The sequence below is a fragment of the Choloepus didactylus genome, chromosome 8 (assembly GCF_015220235.1).
Source record: "Choloepus didactylus isolate mChoDid1 chromosome 8, mChoDid1.pri, whole genome shotgun sequence".
NCBI lineage: Eukaryota > Metazoa > Chordata > Mammalia > Pilosa > Megalonychidae > Choloepus > Choloepus didactylus.
The window spans coordinates 2,985,241-3,007,650 of NC_051314.1; the positions used below are offsets into that span (position 1 = coordinate 2,985,241).

General features: G+C 61.7%; 1 protein-coding gene across 1 annotated transcript in view; it reads right to left on the reverse strand.

Annotated features, from left to right (window-relative positions):
- Nucleotides 1-22,410, reverse strand: part of TAFA5 (TAFA chemokine like family member 5) — a 247,382-nt gene that overhangs the window by 224,377 nt on the left and 595 nt on the right.

Genomic DNA, 22,410 nt, shown 5'->3' on the forward strand with positions numbered 1-22,410 from the left:
CACCGGCTGGGACGACGCTCTAGCAGGAGCCCGCCTGGGGTCTCTGGAGGCCACCCCCACCCCAGGAGCCTTACGTGTCCTCATGCACGTGGCCCCCGAGCCAGGCCCCTCCCAGCTGGCGCACCCCGGGCACCAGGGAGGGGGTGCTCCTGACCCCAACTCAGATTCCAGAGGAGCAGCAGCCGACAGAGGCAAGGACTAGAAAGGGGGTGCTCCTGTGGGGGCTGGGCAGGGCCATCTCCCCTGCTGCAGAACTGACCAGCGGAGCCCCTGCAGTCCACGCCCAAGGCAGATGTGCCAAAGCCTTTCCTGCAAGCCCCCGAGTGCTTCCTGCCCACCGGAGGGACGTATACAAAACCCTGCTGGATCCAGCTGCACCCAGAGCGGTCAGTTACGCCCCTCTCGGCCTCACGCTCGTCACCCATCCATCTCTGCGGTAGGACACGGGCCAGCCAGAGCTTCAGGGGCCCACAGCACTGGGAGAGGGGCACAGCCTGTCATCCCAACAGCGGAGAGGAACGAGGAAGGCTTCCTGGAGGAGGGGGCCTGAGGGCTCATTTTCACAGGGGGCAGGAGTACGAGTCAATGATGTTGCAAGTCTCCCTTCCCCAGGACAGAGCTTTGCTCTAAAAGCTGTTCATGACTAACAGAACCGCGCTGTTCGTTTTCTCCCAAGTCTGGAAGCTGTTACTGCAGAATGAAGATTTCTTCTTCAACGTAATTCCTAAAAGCTATATTTGCTAATGACATTTTTTTTCCCCAGAAACAATGACTACAGAACGTCACTGAAACAGAAAGGGCCAAGCCAGCGCTGGGTGAGGCTGTCCTGGGGAGCCCGTGGGTCCCGGGGCTGCGAGGGGCTGTGAGGGTCTGCGAGGGCACCCCAGTGCCCACAGCAGGCCCCTCTGATGCCGGGAGGCTGTGACCACCCCCAGGCACCCCAGCACCCCCTCTCTTTCCTAACACAAGACGGAGTGGACCTGTTTCTCGTGTAGAAAATCAACCACACACCCTTCCATGTCCCAGTTCCCTGGTTCTCCTCCAGCACCCCCAGCGGGTCTGGGACTGGGAAACGGGAGACGGGAGTCGGGTCCACAGGCCGACTCCAGGGGGGTCCTGGGGCCAGCAGCCACCCTCCCAGCCTCGGCTTCCTCCTCCGCCACATCACAAGGATGCCGTCAACACCCAGGGCTTCTCCGGGGCCAAAGGGCACTCGGGCACCCACCCCACGTGACACAGGGACCACACAGTGGCCTGGGCATGGAGCGGCCACCCACCCGCCAGAGGCCTCAGCAGATGGGCACATCTTCTGTCTTGTGGCCTCCCCAGGCCCGGTAGGAAATCACCCGCCCCAGTGCCCATCACCGGCGCATGGGGGGGCCATGGTGGGCACTGGACATCGGACCCAGGCACCGGAGCGTCCCCGCCCGGAGCCTCGCCTGATGGACACGTGCTCAGATCAAGGGCCCTGGGCGGGTCCTGGGCTCTGGGGAGGGCGAGGCCAGCAGAAGGCTCTCCTCCTGGGTCAGGTCTCCAGATGCTTCCACGGCTTTCTGCAACATTCTGAAGGCTTCCAGCAGGGAGGCCCAGTCCACCAAGGCAGCCCCTGACTCTTCACCCAGACCCCTCCGCACCCCAGCTCCCTGCTGGCCACTGGCCACCCCTGTCCTGGCCACCCCCCATGGGAGTCTGCGTCACCCTGCCCCCCTCTCCACCACTGGGAGAGCGCACCCCACAGCTCCTTGTCTGAACCTTTGGCAAACTGGGAAAGGCGACATTTCCAAGGCTTGGGAAACCCCGAGTGGCTGTCAAAGAGGCCACTGGCAAAAAGTGCTGGGCAAAAATGGGTTCCAAAGATGTAATAAACATTCCAGAAGATTCTGCAGGCTGGTACCTTCAGAAGAATCTGGCACCTGGTTGACATGGCCAGGGACCCCTCAGACCTTCGACTCTTCCAGAGAACTCGACCCGGGTTGGCCTCACCCGGCTCATCCTTCCCGAGAACCCAGCCATGGCGTCGCTGGACACCGATGACCGGGCCCCAGCTGACTGCCCAGCCCCCCACCCCCTACCTGCCCGCACACACCTCTGGAAGCCCCTCACCCCAACTCACACCCAGGCACCAGCGCCTGCCTGGGCCGCCCCAGCCCCCGTGTGTACAACCCCTGCCATGCCACCCACTGTGTGTCGGGAGTCAGGAGGGCACACACGCCATAGCCCCAGAAACCACCTGCTGAGTGGAATCCAGGACTGCCCGGCACTGCGACGGCTATGACGGGCCCATGCCCCCTGGTGCCAGGCACAATGGAGCACTCTGCTTCATGTCGTCATCAATGCCCTGAGACAGGTCGCACGGCCTCCCGCTCCCTGGGGGCCAGCAGCCCCTGCCTGGCCCCAGAGGGAGGGGGTCAGAGCTCGGGAAGACCACGCAAGAGGCGCCCGAGCCGGCCGTACACCTGGGACACTCCATCCTTGTCACCACCCTGGAGGCACCACAGGTGGGGCCCAGCTGCTCAAGGTGCCAGCTCCTTCTCTCTGCAAAGAAACCACCCCCTCAGCCTCTCTGTGGTCTCAGGATACACAATTCACCGCCGGGTCACCAATGTGGACACGTGTGCTTTCTGAACAGAATGGTGTGACCTATCCACGAAGGAGCCAGAGGACTTGTTCTGCCTGGACAGAGCCTCTAAGAGGATCCAGAGGAGGCTGCGTCCTCTTGGTGAGCCCGGCAGGATGGGGTTCCCGTGCCACCTGCCTGGAGGGGGCAGAGGCCTTCTTCTTTGCAGCTGTGCAAGTCAAGCCTCAGGAGCAGACCTGGGTTCAGCCCCCATTGGAGGCCACTTCTGTCTCTGACATCAGAGCAGGCCATAAAGGGGCATGCAACGAGGGGCGAGCAGGGGCGGGCTGCAGGGAGGGGACGCCACACGGCCTCCTGCCCCAGCCGGCCACCTGGCACGGGCACTTCCCTCCGACTGGCAGGAGGGGTGGCCACTCCCGCTGCCTGGCTGGGGCAGGCAGGAAAGGGTTAACGCGCAGGCCCTGGTGGCTCAAACCTTCCCCAGACGGGGCCCATTCCAGGATAGGTGCAGGCCGCCCTGGTGGTCCTGCCCGAGGCCATGGGATGCCCACCCGGTCAGGGAGATCACACCGGCCCCAAGATCATGGCAAAGGCCCGTCTGGGCTAACGGGGTGTTCCAGGCGGGAGCCTCTGCACCCGCACCACCACGCCCTGGGGGAGACGCCCCTGGGGAGGACCTCTGTCCCCGGGGACCCCGCCCCAGGCACCCCCTCCTCCTGCTGACATGAACCCGTATCGTTCACTGTGATAAACCATCACCAAGGGGTTAACAGCTTTTCTGAGTTCCATGAACTCTCCCAGCACATTGTGACCCTAAGGGTGGTCTCATGGACCCCAGTGCAGGGGGCTAGGGCTGTCACGCTTAGGAGGACAGTCCCTGAGGACGGTGGCACACTGCAAACGCCTGGGAATGGCATCAGGGAGGAGGCTGGTGAGTGGTTCTCGAGACATCACAAGGGGCTCGGTGGCCAAGCCCTCTGGGTGGCCAGCCCTGCTGCCCAGCGACCCCCAGCTCTGCAGCCCCGGGGGCAGGAGGCATTCCACGCTTGAATGGCAGGAGCCATAGCTGAGGAGTGTTCAAATCCCAGCCCCACCACACAGGGTGCTCCTCTAGGCCTCTGAGACCCTCTGTTTCTTCTTCTGTGAAAAGCGGCACCCACCTGACACCCAGCAGGAGCTTAAGAAATGTCTACAATTCTGTAACAGCTATAGATTTTCAGGTGGGTGGATGGACCCCTGAAGTACTGGAGGCATTCCAGACTCAACCACTTCACTCCCCAAGATAAACCATTTGTTACTGTGCACAGGCAGCCCCCTGCACGGTGTCAGACAGAGGGCTGTGAAAGCCCCAGCAACATGCAAAGAGCAGATGTGGGAGGCAGGAACAGTCCCTACTCTGACATCCTTTCTAAGAAAGCCCCCCAAAACCTCCCCCCACGGAGGCCCTGCAGCAAGTGGCCTGGGAGGCTGGCCTGTGTGCAGAAGTCTGTCTGCCTGGAGACGCTGAGCTGCTTCCTGGGGCCACAGTCTCAGGGACCCCAGCCCGGCCTGCAGCTGACACGCCAGCCGGGGGCCCAGGACAGCCGGGCACCGCGAGCTCAGCACTCAGAAGGCCAGGGAAGGTTCAGGTGGGCGCGGGGAGTGTGGGCAGTAAAAGGCCCCGAAAGATCCTAACGGCGGCCCCCGAGACCCCGCGAGCCATCCTTTGAGCTCCCTGCTTCCTATTCCCTGGCACACATGGGCTCCCAGGACACTGGAAAAAGCCACAGCACAAGGCGAAGGCTCCCGGAACAAACGCGCCCACGTCCCTGCCAGGCACCTGCTCCCGCAGTGTTCCTGCCAGAGCTGGGGGTGGTGTCACGGGTTCGGTGCCGAACGCAGAGCTGCGCCCCGAAATAATCCCTGCTCTGCCCTGCGAATGGCACAGTCGGCGAGCGAGCCGCGCAGCCCCGGGCCGGCCTACCCACGCAGAAACAGGTCACGAGAGGCACACAGCAAGGTGCCCGGACTCACGCCCCTCGCCACCCCCAGCTCCCAGAGGGAAAAGAAAGTGCAATCGAATTAATCCAAATTAAGTCAAGAATGGCCTAAACTGAAGGGTGCTCCTTTCCGAAGGGGCTCTCCCGGCATTCGGCAGCTCCCCGAGACCCCTCTGTTTCAGGGCATCTACTAGTGTGGGAGCAGCTCACGAAGCGCTGCTGGATTGAAAACATGTGTTTACAAAACAGTGTGATCCCAATTTGGTGCAAACACATGCACGTAAGATCCAGCGCTGGGAGGACACTCTCCAACATGCCAACCAGCCATCTCTGGGCGATAAGTGAGCAAACAGTTTTCATTTTCCTCTGGGTGATTTTCGGCATGTTCCACACTTTCTTCTCTATGATAAACATATTATTTTGCAATTAGAGAAAAGAAAAAAATAAAAAGCAGCACAGCAACGTTAGGTTTTAAAGGGCTGTGTTTCCCATGGGGGGCTTTGGGGTGTCAGGGCAGTGGGGCCCTCCAGGTGGGCAGGAAAGGGGCTCCGTCCCTAGCTGCCCTGGACGAGGTGAACTCAGAAGCTGCTCAGCTCGCCTCACCCTCACCCCGGCTGCCCCTCCCCGCGAGCCCCTCTCCTCCCAGGCTCTGACCCCAGCCCTGCGCCCGAGTGGAGAGGACGGTGGCCGCCGTCCCGTCAGCCGTCCGGCAATGCCCGCCCTCACTCTCCTAGCAGGAGGCAGCACAAACTGGCCTCCTCCAGGAAGGACATCTCTGCACCCAAAGCCTCCTCACAAACTCGCCCTTCAGATTCTGATGGAGGGTGCGTTTTGGTGGGCAGTGGCTTTCAAACGGAAATCAGTGGCCACGCCCCCACCAGCGGCATCAATTGTTAATGCCCCCTGTGTAGCGGGGTCCTGGGCAGGGGGCCCAGGCAGTCTGATGGGGGAGGCACACGTGGTCCAGGGGTGGCCACGGCACCCTCGAGGTGAGTCCCAGACGCTCCGCTCCCTGAAACACATCCCACATCCAGGCCCAGGGCCCCCCACTCACTGCCCAACGCCTCTCACTGATCCCCAAAACTCATCAGCACATGTCGGCACAGACACACTGGCTCACCCTAGAGGAGGGGAGGCACTGGGGGTGTCCTCCTGCTCCCCAACCCCACTGCAGCCCCCAAAGCCCCAGGGGGCCCCATAAAGAGAGCCCCTGGCAGGAAGGAGGGCGGTGGTCCCCAGACCACAGAGGGGGCTCCCTCACAGCCTAGTGGGGAGGGCGGAGCACGTGCCCCCAGGGAGACGCCCCTACTTCCCCGCGGCAGGTGGAGAGGCTGCCCACCGAGGCACCGGAGAGCCGGGGCAGAAGGTGGGGGAGCTGCCACGGAGGGTTCCAGAAGCAGAGGCCCAGACTAATAGCAGCACCCTGCTGAGCCCTTCCTGGCTTTCTTCCTTTGGTTAAAGACGTAATTTGAGCTCAACTTGAAAACCATACAGTTTCCTTAAAACCGTGCCCCACTGTGTCCTCTAAAGAGGGCCCCGCACCCACCACAGGGTCTTCTCTTAGTGAGTTTCGGAGCCCCCCACGTCCCCTCCAGCTCTGCCAGAGTTCCGTCCACTGCTGCGAGCAGGCTGGAGGGGCCCACATGGACCCCTCAGCGACAGGTCCCCCAGAGACCCCCGGGGCCCGGGGCGCCCCTTGCCCACACCCCGGAGCCCAGTCCTGCTGTGGGAGAACCAGCTGGCCTGGGTGAGGGGCACAGGGATCATGCCCTGCTCCACATGCCACTCGCTCAGGGCCGGTGGGCACATCCTCACCTCCCCGGACCCAGCTCACTCTGCCGTGAGAGGAGGAGAGTGAAAGTGTCTTCCGGAGAGGACCGCAGCAGGGACTGAAGGGAGAAGGCGGCAGGTCGTGGCTGCACGGCGCCCGGCTCTGGGCAGACCCACGAGGACCTGCCGCTGAGGGTCACGTTGGCACCGGCACCCACCTGTCCAAAACGACCCTCCCGGGGGAGGGAAGCGTGGCACGCTGGACGGGCCTGGGGTCAGGGCCCAGGGCGCGTGGGGGCGCAGACGTCTCCCGGGCCTCAGACTCTGTGTCAGCATGCACGAGGAGGGGACGCCACCAGGAAGTGGGGACACTTGAGGGCCCCCCGATCAGGACCTGGGGCAGAGCCTGGGAGGCAGCATTCCAGAGCTCAGGGAGGGGCTCCGGGGCACAGAGGTCTCAGCCGAGGCCACCGTTGGAAGCAGATCACAAGGACAGCAGCAGCTGCGGGCTGGGGTGAGCTGAGCTTCCTCCCAGAAAGGTTGGTGGTTGGGAGGTCGCTAAAGCCCTTCCACACACAGCCAGAAACACCTACTTCCACTAGTCTTCAAGGGCAGGACAGCCAGGACATGGCATCCCGTCTCCTCACACCAGATCAATCAGGTCCTCATTCATACTCAAGTGTAAATGACTAACAACTCCAGCCGGCCCACATCATCTCTCCAGGCCCAGGCTTCGCGGGCCTCAGCCTGGCATACGCTGGAGGGTGTGGCCATGGCTGAGCCTCAGCCTGTGCCCTCGGAAGGCTGTGAGCACAGGGCCCAGCCGGAGAGGACGGGAGACGACCGGTGCCCACCTTACAGAGCCCCACTCTCCCCTCCACAGAAACGGAGGCGGCGATGCCTTCCCCTCAAGGACACGTGACCGGGTGTGGACGTGGGTGTCTCTCGAGCTGGGGAAGCACACGGGTTGGAAGCCCCTGAGCTGCAGCCAGAGGCGCCGTGGGGAGAGTGAGATTCCCGGGGCTGCCCGAGGACGGCAGACAGCACCTCCCCTCGAGTCGCAGCCAGAGAACCGTGCGGAGCCGGCGCCCGCTCCAGAGGCGGCACCCACCCTGCAGAGCCCACGGCGACACAAAGCTGGGAGCAGCGGGGGCTTGGTGGCCGCTGGCTTCTCTGGCTTGGGGGGCCGATCCCCTGGCTGCAGCCTCCCCGTCCCCCGGCCTCCTCCTGCCCTGAGGACTCCAGGGAGAGGGCTCTCCAGGCACCCCCTGCAGAGCCGGTGCTCCAGGAGGCTGCACTTCACTCGCGAGTTCTCAGTTGGGGACATGTGGCCGACAGGAGCCCAGGGTCCCAGAGGGACGTGGGAACCCGGGCTGCCTTCCAGGGCACCCCTGCTTCACGATGCGCCTCGAAAACATGTGCACCTCCTCATGCATGTTTGCAGGAGTTTGGAAATAAGACCAGAGATCTGAGTGGCCCTTTGCACGTCGCCTGGCGCCCGCTCACCTGCTCCAGACCGGGGCGGCTCTGGGGCACCTCCCGTGTCCAGGCCTGAGCCGGAGGAGACAGAGAAGCATCTTCGCCCGAGCGCCCGGCTCTGGGGAAGCCGCCACTCTCCCGGGCACGACTGCTGCTGAACAGGCTGGGGCGGGGGCTGCTCCGCCTCCTGCCCGGGGTTCAGGAAGGGGGTCCGGTGCCCTCGTGCCCTGGGCCTCCTCTGGAGGCTCACACTCCCTGACTGGACAGCACGGGGCCGCCCCAGCCTCTCACAGCCACAGGGGCCCGGCCCATCACCCGTTACAGATCTGACTGTGTCCCCCAAAGACCTGCTCTGGCCTCACACCGGGTCCCGAGAACGTGACCTTACTGGGAAAGAGGCTTTTGAGGAGACGAGGCCCCACATGCCGGGTGTCCTGTGAGAAGGGGAGTTTGGGGCACGGACACCAGGGAAAGAGACGGCAGGGAGGTGTGTGCCAGCCACGGAGCACCGGGGAGAGCCAGGGAAGCCCCGACTGGAGGAGGCAGGAGGAGGCCCCTGCAGGTTTCAGGGGCAGCGCGGCCCACCTGCACCTGGATTTCCGGGTTCTGTCCTCCAGGGCTGGGAGGTGCCTGTTATGCTGAGCCCCCCGTTTGTGGACTCCGCTACGGCAGCCAAGGAAACTCGCAGTCTGGAGCGTTTTCCAGCCCCCGAGCCTCCCGGTGGAATTCTCCTCCGTCTGGGGCCCAGTCTTCCCTGCCTGCTCCTCTGTGTTTTGGAGGCGCCCCCCACCCCATCTCCGGCACCGAGAATGGGAGCCGGCCGGGCACCAGGTGCGGCAGCCAAGGCCCCGGAGGGATGGAAGCTGTGAGGAGAGTGTGTGGGCCTGAGTATGGAGTTCTGGAAGCTTCTACTCTAGGGGTCCTCACCTCCTAAGTCCCAGCCACACGTCCCAGAAGGTCTTGCCCCAGGCGACGGCCCCACGCCCGCTCACAGCCCCCACCCTCACGGTCACCGGTCTCTGGGTGCCCTGGAGAGGCCGGGGTCTGACAGCAGAAGCCCCTGGTCCCCCGAGAGAGTGACGCTAACCTGAGTCCCACTGATTAGACCCCACTTCACACACGTGCGGGGCATTGACCTCGGAGGGTCGGTGCTCACCCACGTCCCCCACAGGGCAGGGGAGTCCACAGGGCAGGGTGGGACCCTGACCCCCACCTCCACCCTCTCCCCACAACCCTGCCGCTTCCAATCACATCCCCTTTCATCCTGAACAAGAAAAGTATGATGGAAGCAAAACAGAAGCCAGAAAACCCCAATTTACCACATCTGCAAACGCGGCTGACGAAGCGAAGCCACTGTGGGGTCTGTACAGAGGGAGGAGGGCTCTGTGTACTTGCAGGGCAGTGACCCTCTGACGTCACGTAAAGGGCTGGGACAGAGCTTGGGGGCTGCTGCTAACCCTTCCAAAGCTGGGCATGTTTATGGCACCAATTTTGGGTCATTCCTTTGCCTTGCAAATCACAACTGTGGGGTTCCGAAACCTTTCCCAGTTCATCACACGGCAGCTCCGGGCACGGGGTGTTGGGAGTGGGAGCCATGGACTGGTGGGTTTGGGGGGCCGGGGCAGCCGTGGGGGTGGCTCCTCATTGCTCTGTCCGCACAGCTCCCATGTGTTGGCCGGACGGACCCCGCTCCAGCCTCGGGCTCGAGACAGCCCTCCTGGAGAAACAGAGAACTGCTCCCCTCTGGAAGCACCTTGCTGCTTGAGAGCCAGGCCAGGGGATGGGGGCCGGCGCCAGCTTGGCATTGTAGAGGAGGGGGTGCCATGCATCCTCCCCAACCCAGGGTCCGGAGCAACAGGGGCCAGGGATGGGCCTCCCTGTGCCGAGTCCACGGTCGGTGGGTGACCCAGTGGGAGCCAGTGACAAGACCAGTGACCACGAGCCGGGAGGCCCGGAAGGCACCACACGGTTCAGTGGCCGCCCACAGGGAAGCACGGGTCAGAGCCAGTTAGTTAACGAGAGCCCCGGATAACCAGATCATCATACAGGGCCACGTCGGGAAGCACTGTCAGGCGATGGAGGGGACAGAAGGAGAACCTTTTAAACACAGCAAAAGCATCTTTTTGCAGGAGAGGCCCCTCCTGAGTCCGGGGCCTGCAGGATCCACGGCGGCTTCAGTCATCACCACCTCAGCTGCCGAGACATCATCACGTAACCGCAGTGGGGAGAAGCTCTACCCTCCACACCCCAAAACGAAAACTCACAGCTGCAGGCTCTGGCCTCACACCGGTCCCAAGAATGTGACCTTGTTGGGAAAGAGGAGGCCAAACAGACAACCTTCCTCAAGATCGAACGCGATCAAATGCACAGACATTTAAAAGACAAAAAACGGCCGTGCCCCCCACGTGCCCCCCACCTGCCCACCACGGATCTCCGGTACTTCTCATCCGCTCTCTGGCTGGGACCCAGCCCCAAAGCGTCCGTTTCCAGCCACCAGGCCGGGAAGACTGCAGTTATCTTGTTAACCGATGGATTTTTAAAAATTAATAAGTAAACTCAGGGTAGCTCATTGACGTAATACAGGTATGGATTTTCCCACGCGTCCCGGAATCTCCTCAGGTGGAGACCCCAGGCCCCGGGTGGTGAGCCCACCAGGTTGGCAGGAGCCGGCCTCTCTCGCTGAAGTCCAAGACCTGGAGGGCTGGGGGGTGGGACCGGGTGGGATGGACGTCGGAGAGCCTGGGGGACAAGCACGGCTGCCGACATGGGAACTGGGGAGGCAGGAAGGAACCCCAGGGCCTGCCCGCACCTGGGCTCCAGGACCACGGGAGGACAAACGGCCACTGTTCCAGGCCCCCAGTTTGTGGAAATCTGCTGTGATGCTCACAGGAAACCGGTACCCCAGGGTCAGCATCTTAAAGCAGGGTGAGCTGGGAGTTCTAGGCCTGCCCCCGTCAGCCTCTGCCTCCCCCCAGCACCCCCCTCCTCGCTAGGAAAGAAAAAGAAACGTCGGGAAGGAGATCCTCGTGAGCCGGCCCAGGCCCACCTGTGTGCCCACCCCGTCCCCTCCACCCTGGGCTCCCGGGACCCTCCCTTCCCTGGAGAGGGGGAGGCGGCTAGAGCCCTCTCCTTGAACCCACCCTCCTGAGCTCCGTCCACCTGCTGGGTGCTGGGTGCTGGGTGGTGAATCAGGAGTGGGTTCCGAGCCCACATGCAGAAAACCCCTGAGACTGATGGCCAGCAGGCCTTGCCCCAGGTTTGCTCCCGGCCGGTGAGGGAGCTGAGCCCTGAGGCCAGCGAGACCCCAGGGGCAGGCCTAGGGCCAGGCCCAGGGCCGGGCGCCGAGTGAGAAGCCCCCCACTCACCAGGCAGAACCTCTCCTAACCAGACTGGGCAGAGCTGTGGGAAGAGGGTGCTGCATACTCAAGGCAGGCTGGGGTGAGACACCCCAAGAAATCTCGTCACCCCAACGTCTGGAGGCCCAAGGCAAGGAGGGTGCGAGAGGGGCCAAGGCAGCGTGCAGGCGAGTCCGGGTGTCCTGGGAGAGCCTGGCCAGCGGCTCGGGAGCAGGGGGCCCTGGGCAGGGCTGCAAGAAGGAGGTGACCGGTGAGCAAGGGCCTGTGGCCACCAGTAGGAGGCGACAGTGGGGCCGGAACCCGTGGGCTGCACCCAGTCACCCCTCCCCAGCTTCCGCCCCCACTTCTTCTCCTGGTTCGCTCCTTCCAGGGCCATGGCGGGCACATCCACCGCCCACCACCCCCCACCACCCCTCAGCCAACGCACGGGGCCCAGGTCACCTCCCACTTCCCCCAGCCCCACTTCTTGGCAGGGATCCCCCAGGGCTGGGCCAGGTGGGTTCCGGAACCCCGCACCCCAAGCATTACTACAGGCAAGATGCTCGGAGATGGCTCACTTCTCCATCAGCGATGCTGCTGCAGAAGAGAGGACGGTCCCCGCCAGGCAGTGGGTGACAGGCCCAGCCCGTTTGACCAGGTGGGGCCGGCACATGGCAAACCTCCGGGTCCCGGGGAGACCCCACCAGAATAACCAGGCCCATGGCCGGCAGCCCGTCACCCCGGGAAGCCGGCACACATGGCTGACTGCCCGGCCACCCTGGCCCTCCTTGCCAGCCCCAGTTTCTTCTTTGAAAACCCACTCCAGGGGTCTGCTGAGAGGGTTTCAGCAACGCTGTGTAATGGCAAGTGAAAGTCATCAGTCCTTCAGCCCCTGATGCTAAAGCAGGAAGCAAACAAGCATGTCCTGGGTCGGGTGCTGAGCAGAGAGCAGGGAGGGGGCAGAGCCCAGGCGAGCCGGCTGCCACCTTCTGGGAACATGGAGGTGGGCTCTGGGACACTGGCACGGAGCCAAGCCGGCCAGTGGGCAACTTCTTTCCCAGCCTCGTACAAGCCTCGGCACCTGCGGTTTCAGTGGGGAAACCGAGGCCCATGGAGGGAAAGCAAGGGAGTGTGTCTGTGGGGAGCAGGTGGGGCATGTTTGTGGGGGGTGTGTGTTTTCAGAGTGCATCTGCAGTGTGTGTGAGGAGTGTGTGTGTGTCTGTGGGGTGTGTCTGCGGGGTGTGTGCTGTGTGTGCACGTGGGGTGTGCGGTGTGTGTGCATGTGGGGTGTACGGTATGTGTGCATGTGGGGTGTGTGGTGTGTGTGCATGTGGGGTGTGTGGTGTGTGTGCAGGGTGTGTGGTGTGTGTGCATGTGGGGTGTGGGGTGTGTGTCTGTGGGGTGTGTGCTGTGTGTGCGTGTGGGGTGTGCGGTGTGTGTGCATGTGGGGTGTGTGGTGTGTGTGCAGGGTGTGTGGTGTGTGTGCATGTGGGGTGTGGGGTGTGTGTCTGCGGGGTGTGTGCTGTGTGTGCATGTGGGGTGTGGTGTGTGTGTGGGGGGGTGCGGTTGCGTCTACTGCTTCGGGGGGGGGCGGCCGGTTGCTGAACCCTCGGCTCTCGGCGTTGCTCGGAGGGTACCGGCGGCGGGGGCTCTTTCCCGGAGGCGAAGGCGAGGCGGGGGACTTGGCCAGGTCCCCGGCGGTGGCGTGCAAGGTGTGGAGGGCGGCGAGAAGGGAAAGACAAGACACTCTTCCTCCAGTAGGGGTAGAACAAAAAGGACAAAAGGATCTTTATTTAGGGGTGAGCACAGGTTATATAGGCTGGCATAGAGGGCGGGGGTTGTTACAAGCCAATGCTGAGGGGATAAAGGCTAGGATTGGTTCTGAGAGGGTGCGGAGGTTAGGATTGGTCCTAAGAGGGTGCGGAGGTTGTTTGAAAAGGGGCGGGAGTTGCTCTGGCAACGGGGAGTGTCCGGGCAAGATAAGGGGGTGGGGAAAAGGCGGTTCCCTCCGGCAAGCCTCCCCTAACGGTGGTGTTTTGGGTGAGGAAATGGGGCCTGCCTCCGGCCTCACTTTCCCAGGCCTGGGGGGCTGTGGAGGGCGCTGTTGCCCGTGCCCACCACCCTCCCCAGGGGCGGATCCGGTCCCCTGGCCCAGGCCCACCAAGTTGAAGCACGTAATCAGTATCCCGCATGGGGGGTGTGCTGTGTGTGCATATGGGGTGTGGGGTGTGTCTGCATGTGGGATGTGTGCTATGTGTGCATGTGGGGTGTGTGGTGTGTGTGCAGGGTGTGTGGTGTGTGTGCATGTGGGGTGTGTGTCTGCGGGGTGTGTGCTGTGTGTGCATGTGGGGTGTGGTGTGTGGGGGGGGGGTGTGCTGTGTGTGCATATGGGGTGTGGGGTGTGTGTGCATGTGGGGTGTGTGCTATGTGTGCATGTGGGGTGTGTGGTGTGTGTGCATGTGGGGTGTGGGGTGCGTGTGCATGTGGGGTGCGTGGTATGTGTCTGCGGGTTGTGTGCTGTGTGTGCATGTGGGGTGTGGTGCGTGGGGGGGGTGTGCTGTGTGTGCATGTGGGGTGTGGGGTGTGTGTCTGCAGGGTGTGTGCCGTGTGTGCATGTGGGGTGTGTGGGGTATGTCTGTGGGGTGTGTGCTGTGTGTGCATGTGGGGTGTGTGGTGTGTGTGCATGTGGGGTGTGTGTCTGCAGGGTGTGTGCTGTGTGTGCATGTGGGGTGTGTGGTGTGTGTCGCATGTGGGGTATGTGGTGTGCATGTGGGGTGTGTGGTGTGTGCATGTGGGGTGTGTGGTGTGTGTCACGTGTGGGGTGTGTGGTGTGTGTCTGTGGGGTGTGTGCTGTGTGTGCATGTGGGGTGTGTGGGGTGTGTCTGTGGGGTGTGTGCTGTGTGTGCACGCAGGAAGGGACAGGATCAGGGAAGCCCGTGGGCCGGGCCCCCCGGGTCCCACTCTGCGTCCTCCACCCTGACCGCGTGGCCTGAGGGGTCCATTTGCCGCCATCCACCCCGGGAGGCTGAGGCACAGCCGAGCGTCATCTCTACCCCCAGGAAGGGCCCCCCACCCCTTCCGAGTAGGATCTCGGGGAGGCTGACCTTGGAGGACGCATGATGAGCCAGAGGCTGCGAAGCTAAGGGCAGATCTCACAAATGGCGCAGGGGTCTGGAGCCAACCTGCCCTGGAGAGCCTGGGGTGTGGGGGTGTCACTGTGGTGAGTGTGTCAGTGGAATGTGCCGCCCCGGGATGTCTGTCCCCACAGTGACCTGCAGGGCCAAAGGGGTCCGCACCCACCCACCTCAGTTGTGCCAGCCCCGGTGAGGCTGGGGGGGCAGCGAGGGGTGGCCTCTGCCCTCCAGCAGGGCACAAGCCCGGAAACATGGAGACGCCAACTCCGCTGAAAGGCAGAGTGGATGTGGCCCCCGGGTGGGCACAGATAGGCTCAAACTGCTTGGGGGAGGCAGCTGTGCCAGTTTGAATGTATTATGTCCCCCAAAACACCATTAACCTTGATGCAGGCTTGTGCAGGCACACGTGTCAGTGTTGATTAGATTGTAATTCTTTGAGTGTTTCCATGGAGATGTGACCCACCCAACTGTGGGTGATAACTCTGATTGGATAATTTCCATGGAGATGTGGCCCTGCCCAATCAGCGTGGGCCTTGATTAGTTTACTGGAGCCCTATATAAGCTCAGACAGAAGGAGCAAGCTTGCTACAGCCAAGAGGGACACTTTGAAGAACGCACAGGAGCTGAGAGAGGAGCTGCAGGTAAGAGACAGTTTGAAGACGGCCATTGAAAGTAGACTTTTGCTCCAGAGTAGCTAAGAGAGGACAAACGCCCCAAGAGCAACTAAAAGTGACATTTTTGAGGAGCTGCAGCCTAGAGAGGAACATCCTGGGAGAAAGTCATTTTGAAACCAGAACTTTGGAGCAGACGCCAGCCATGTGTCTTCCCAGCTGACAGAGGTTTTCCGGACGCCATTGGCCATCCTCTAGTGAAGGTACCCAATGGTTGATGTGTTACCTTGGACACTTTATGGCCTTAAGACTGTAACTTTGTAACCAAATAAACCCTCTTTATAAAAGCCAATCCATTTCTGGTGCTTTGCACTCCGGCTGCATTAGCAAACTGTAACAGTGGCCCCCTGGGTGGGCTGGGGTCTCTGCCCACGCAGACCTACCCCAGCCCTCCCCTCCCCGCAGAGGGCAGCCCCATGTCCAGAGAGTGTGCCAGCCGTTTGGGGCATGGTGACCAGGGCCCAGCGGGAGCGGGGCTGGCATGAGGGATACACGGGGCTCAGCCAGTGTCACCCAGAAGCTGGTTCCAGCCTCCCACTCACGGGGCTGTCGGAGAGGCAGCTTCTGGCAGTAGACACAGAGCCTTACGAAGAAGGAAGCAATTAGGGAATTTGCTCCAATGCACCAACCCCCAGAGACCTCCAAATCCAGGCATGGGGAGCAGGGCCCCTCTTGGAAAGACGGAGGCGATTAAGCCAGTCAGAAGCTGAAGGGGAGGCTGCCACTGCAGTCAAATGCGTTGTCCAGTGGCCTCCAAACGGCCTTACCCCCATCAACGGGACGGTGCCACTGAGGCACAGCAAAACTAAGACGCCAGGAAGACCACAAGCAGCACTGCTGGGTTGCCAAGGTCTGGAACCCAGTGTGTGCAGGGACGTGCAGAGACACTTGCTCGCCCAGCAGCCGGTCTTCCCAGCTTCTCAAAGTCTGGGGACGTGGGTGCTCAGAGCCCGGCCCCGGCTGGCCGTGGAGGTGGTGGACAGTGGCGGGGACGGGGCCTCAGCCTGAAAACCCTCAGACCTGAGCACTAGCTGCTTCAGCTACAGAAATAAGAAAGAGGAAGAAGTGATATGTGGGGTCATTGCCAGGCCTGGGACCAAAACCCTACAAAAGGCTCACTCTTTCTGAGATGTCGGTCTCCTGTCTCTAGAACTTTCACTTGGTCCCTGGAGAAAGCTCTGCAGACCCTGTGTTCTCGTGTTCCCCAGGACCGCCTAGTTTCAGCCTCTAGGAAAGGAGCTCTGTGTTTGGAGACCCATGTCCTGCAGAGAGCTGACGGCAGGTCAGAGCCACCCCTCCCAGCCCAGCAACCCAGAGGGACCCCATCTCCCCGGGAGTAGGGGGCTAGCGTTCCTGACAGCGCAGAAAGCCCACTTTCCATGCAGGAAAACACAAAAGCAGAGATGTCGTTGCATTATCACCAGTGTGGCTTTTCTCTGTATTTTGCTTCACTCATTCACTCGGAAAACCCCGATTCAGCATTAAGATGCATCAGGTTCCGGCTGGACAACAAAGTTAGATTCCTGAGTTCTCCACCTGGGACCCTATGACCGTGGCACCCCAGGAAACAAGCCGGCCCTGGTGGGGGATTCTCCCTCCTTCCCCTTGTGACCTTCAGTCCAGCTCACCTGGAAACCAGAACCCCGTGCTGCCCAGGTGAGCTGGCAGGTGCATGGCAGTGTCCCGGGAACTCAGGCCAGGCCCCTGGGCCATCCGGTCAGCCCGGGCTCCACGGGCCCTCAGCGCCTTCACCCCTGGGCCGACAGAAGGGGTATCTTTGTGCGGTTCTGCTTCCACACCCACCTGGCCCTGTGGCATATCAGCCCTCAGAGGACGGGGCAGACACCAGGAGCCTTCTCGTGTCCCCCGCTGCACTGCCTGGCTGCGCCCAGCCATCACAGATGGCTCCCAGGAGAACCAGCCAGTCCGGCACTCGGTCCGTAAGACACGCTCCAGGACAGCAGAGTACAATGCAAGGATGGAAGTGACCGGGCGGCAACCAGAGTGAGCACGGGAACCACCAGAGGGGCGGGAAGGAAGGCGGGTTCAGGGGGGCTTCGCGGAGGAGACATCTCCAGGGTTGGGGGTCCCAGGAGGCCCACAGAGCTCATCGGTCCCTTTGTCCCTGCTGCGGCACCAGGGTGCCTACGGTGAGGGTCCCCATGAGTGACGGGAACGGTGCGGCCGGTATGGCAGATGCTGCGGGCACAGCCTGCAGGAAGGGAGAGAAGTGTGAACATACCCGGTTTCTGCTGAGGCCGGTCTAAGGCCGCGGGGGGCTCCCAGGGGCGTGGGTCTGGGGGCCTCTTGGAAGAAGCAGCTGCCTCAGGGACATCAGATGCCAGGCCTAGGACAGGATAGACGGACAGAGCTGCCCACCCTGGCATGAAAGGGCTCAGCCTAGGAAAACCCTGAGTAAGGGGAGATGGTGGACAATGGGGAGGAGAGAGCAGCCACTCTGGGCCAGGGAGGAGCCAGCTTTCATCCTAGAGGAGCCGGGCTCCAGTCGCCTCTGCTCCTTGAAAAGCTCACCCTAGGCTCACCCTGTGGGGCGGAGACAGCAGGCAGGGGCAGCAGGAACACTGGTGTGATGTCCAGGAGGCGAGCATGCAGCTGGGATGTAGACGGACAGTCGAGAGCAGGTGCAGATAGACAGATGGGGGAGGGTAATGTGGACTGACAGCAGAAGACAGAGAGATGTCTTTTGGAGGAAGGCTGGGTGCAGGGCCAATGCAGAACAGGGAGAGAACAGGTTCCGTGCATGGAAACAAGAAGCCCCGGAGTTTCACGCCAAACCCTGGACTCCTTCCGACCCCCCAGCAAGGGGGACCCGTCATTCCAGGGTGAGGCTGGGCAGGGACCAAGGAGAGGCCACACAAGAAGAACCTGGCCCCAGGCTGGTCTGTCAAGGTCATGCACAAGTCCTGGCTCTGCCTGTGCTTCAGGCTGACCGCCCACCTCCCCACCCAGTGCGGGCCCAGGACAGTGGGCCTGGCCACCGTGGCCATCTCCATCCCCAGCGCCTGGCACGTGGAGCTCGACCAATGCTAATTAAATGCACAAGCTGGAGGCCACCATCTCTAGCCTCTGCCTGCTGGAGCAGACCCCAGGCTGCCCGTGTTCCATTTCTGCAGCCATGGGAGCTGTGAGGCCAGGGGCCCGCTGAAGCCTGGCCGGGGTCAGTCCTGCCAAAGTGACAGCTGTCCCCATTCCAGAGGACGTGCTGGGCTAGGGAGATGGCTCTGAGGACCGGTGCCTCCCAGGGAGACCCTGGCTCAGGGCTCCTGCCCCTCCAGGTCCAGAAGTGCCCCCTCAGGGACGTGATGGCTCCCCAACTTGGACCTTGGCCTCCGAGAGCCAGTGAAGATTCTAGTTCCGCTCCCCTCATTGGGGATAAAAGTTATTCCATGCCTGGTTCCCGCCAGCTGTCTTATAACTAAATAAACTTCAGGGAGCCTTCAGGAGCCCTTGGCCACACTTGCTGGGGTGAAGGAGAGACACAAGCAGGTACCCATGCCCCACCGCAGCCAGTGCCCGTTTCTGAGCAGCCACCAGGACAGTTTGTGCTGCCTCTAGGAGCGTCACTCCAAGCACGTTCCGAGGCACCAACCCAGAAAATGGGGAGCAGAGCCTGGGCTGGGACACAGGCTTTACCCAGAGCCGGCTTTCCCCAAGGGCACAAGCAGGGGCTCCTTCACAGAAACCCCACGGGCACTTGCTGGCAGCCTGGCACCCCAACTCCACTTGGAGGGTCTGGCTGTGGGGCAGCCCCATCAACAACAGTAAAGGGCAGATCCCCCCAGCCCGAGCCCCTGGCCCACTGCCCCAAGGGGTCAGAAACAGTGATTCTCCAAAACAAACCCAATCCAGCCACTCCCCGGCCTCTCCTCTCCCCAGGCCCCGCGCCAGCCGTCTCGCCAGTCCCCTCCCCAGCCCTCCACGTGGCGTCACCGCCCGCCGTGCTCTGGGGGACAGGTGGCACTCTGTAGAGATCATTAACTCCAGAGCACCAGTTTCAGTGCCAACAGGAGCCCTTCTAAATCAGCCCAGCTGCCGTGCTGCATAAAGGAAAGGGGATGGCAATGTTTTGCTTTTCTTCCCTTTCCTAGCGCCACATTATCTTAACATTTCCCCATAATTACACCCATAAAAGTCACCTGAAAGCTCCACGCCACAGAAGCTCATCTACAGACTTCACTCCCTGCCTGCGGGGGCCGGGGCCTCGGTGCCCAGTCTCCGGGCAGACCTGAGCCACTCGCCCCATGCAGCACACCCACCCGTCGGGCCTGGGGCTCCCGGCGGGCCCCCCACCCACATGGGCTGTGGCCAAGGGTGGGGAGGCCCCGGCTCCTTGGGCATCTGGTTCAGGAAACAAACACCCCACAAACACCCATAACTCTTCTTTATGTAATGCAGAGAAGCAAACAAACAACACATCACATCAGAAACTCAAGTAAAACCACAGTAGGCAAAAAATGCATCTAAACAAGATGAGAAATCAACTTCTGAACATCATCACTTCATTAAGCCTCCGTGATGTCAGTTTTCCCTCCTCGAGACCTCCAGAAATAAAATCTGAACAGCAGGAAAGGAATATATTCTAATCTTTCCTAAATATGCAATAAATTGTATTTATAAAGGAAATGCCATACATAAAAGTGCCTACGCTCGGTTAGTATCCTAATGGATGAAAAACAATTCAAAAGTTGTTTGTAACTTCTCCTGGTTGCAGCCAAAGACAAGAGAGCTGAGTTAAAGGCACAATTCAATCTCGATGGGATTTGTTTGAACAAATCTCCATGTCACAGAGGCAGATCACCCCTCCCGGCCCCGGGCTCTCTGGTGCTTTAAAATTCAATCCCCCACCCCCAACTTTGCGCATGCGAGGGACCACTACCAAGTCGTCCGAACAGGGGCCACGTGTTGCCCTAGAGCACAGGGTCTTCTCTCGGATGGGCCACTGCAGCCAGCACCGAAGTCACAGCTTCCGGGTCCTAGAGGCATCCTGCAACTTGCTTCTTCCAGGCCCTCTTGCTGCAATTATTTGCAAGGCTCTGTAAGCCAGGTGGGAAGCGGAAATCAGCAGAGAACGCCGTGCACGGTGAACCCCCTCCCTGAGCGCCAGAGCGTCCCGCACCCCATTCAAGAGCCCTGTCTCGACAGCCCCCTCCCTGCCGGAAGCGCTCGGGGGAAACCGTCTAAGTCGGCTCCTTCTCAGACCCGAGTCGTGGCTCCACCGACCAGGGTGGAGGCCAGTGTCCATTTCTGGCCGCCGCTCCCCGTCGCCCGCGGCCACTCCTCCCAGCGCGTCCTGCCCGTGCCCCTGTCCCCGCATCCGCCACGGAGCCGGGCTCCAGGCCCCCTCCTCCGTTTTGCTTTTCAGGGCAATCCTTCCCCAGTAGTGGAAAATGACAAGGCTCCGTCACTATAGCAACCAGCCTACCCGTGGCCTGCAGGTCTGTCTGCAGCCAGAGGATGGAGCCCACTTCCCGGCGATGGACCCCGCCGTCCCGGGAGGAGGGGAGGGCTTTCTCCGCGCCCAGAAGGGCCGAGCGGCCCTAACCACGCCAGGCCAGGGAACATCCGCCTGCCTCACGCCGGGAAGCGCACACCTGACGCGCGTGCAGAGACCCAGCCCAACGGAGCAGGCAGGTGAAGGAATCCTGGACCACACCCAAGTTTCCCCAATTAATAGGATAAAACAGATCTGCTCCAGAACACAAGCATTTCGGGTAATAAAAAGCCTTACTGCTAACAAAGACAATTTACAAACGAGGTACCAATGATTCTTCTTCATCCCACATATATTGGAAAGGGGCATGGGGATGACAGGAACTCTCTAATTTGCATTTTATTTGCTTTATCAGTTCTAAAAAAAAAAGTATTTCCATCCAGGACAGCAGTTCCGAGCTATAAATTATTATGATGTCTACTTCATATTTTAGTGAAATGTTTTAATTTCTCCAAGTGCATTTCGGGTGTAATGGGGTGTGTCTGGAAACATTATCATAGTGTCAATTATTGTGTCACATGGAGATGGAACAACCATAAAAATGTGGGTGAGCCGGGCTCCAGTTACCAGTGCTCTCTGCTACTTTGGATGAGGCCTTTTTTACCAAATGTCCTTGCTGGTGGTTGAAGAGCTTTCCCAGAAGGCTGGGGCCACCCAGGAGAGCAGAGCTCTGGTTCCACCGGCTGTGCGAGCAGCTAGCAGTCTGGAAGGCGTTGGCACTCGGGCACCCCGACTCGGTGGCAGGCAGCAGTGTGGGGTGGTGTGAGCCACCAGGATGCACACGAGCCCCCCGAGGAGGCACTTGGGAGGTGGGGCAGGGGCAGAGGGTGGGGAGTGGGCAGAGCCTGCCTGTTTTGAGGGTGTGGGTAAAGGGTACACCTTGCTGGGCTGCGGTGTCCTGAGCTGGTGGCACGGGTGGGTGTCGGTACTTGCGGACAATTAGCAGCTGCTCTGTCTTCACCTGGAGAGTGCCTCTGCCCTCCCTGGGCCAGCCTGCTGCCCGGTTCTCAGGTCCATGCCAAGGACGATGTCGCCAGAGCCGGCCAGGGACTGGTAGCCTCGGGCTTGGGGCACTCCTGTCCCCTTCGCAAGTGCAGCCGAATGACCCAACACCCCCACACCCCAGGGATGCCACCAGGAAGTGCATTCAAAGGGTACCCCGTCAGCCCCGCAGGAGTTTACCTGCCATTAACCCTTTCAAAGTCACCAAGGAAGCCCGAGGTGGCCGCGGGGTGCTCTGGAACAGGTGCAGATGAAGCTGCAGCACCCCCGGATCGCTTCCCTGCAACCACCCAGCGAGCATGTTCTGAGGGGTCGCCGTGGCCCCCGGGGTGCCCAAGCCTGCCTGGGCAGCCCAGGTTACGACCCCCTGGCAGAGCCATCGTGCTCGGGCACCCCCGCCCGCGATGGCACAGCCGCGGCCAGTAATTGTGGGGCATCGCACACGCGCCTTGGAGCAAGTCGGCAGGCGCCGGGGAGCCCCGGAGATGGGGCGATTCTGGCGGGCTGGGGCTGCCCGGGTCGGCGCCGGCCTCTCTCTCTCTCTCTCTCTCCTTTTTGGGTATGTGTGAAGAATCCATATTTTTTCATCACCTCCCGCGCCCATGGCAATTCTCCATGACAGGTGCTCGCAGCGCCAGACCTGTCCTCCCGCCGCGATGGGGAGGGCTCAGCCACGCCGGCCCCGAGCCCCGCCGGGCACCGACCACCGCACACCCTCCCCAGCCTGTGTGCGCAGCGACCAGCCCCGAGCCCGCGGCCCCCTCCAGACCCTCGGGCACGGGCTCAGGTCCTCGGGGGCGGCTCGCGAATGCCCGCGGCGGCCCGGGCCCTCTCCCCGCACCCCACCCCTCACTTTCCCTCTTTTTTTAAGAAAGCACCAAGCGAGCCCGCTTCCCCGGAAGGCAGCCGGTCCAGCCGCGTCCCAGCCGGAGCCTCGCTCCCGGATCGGC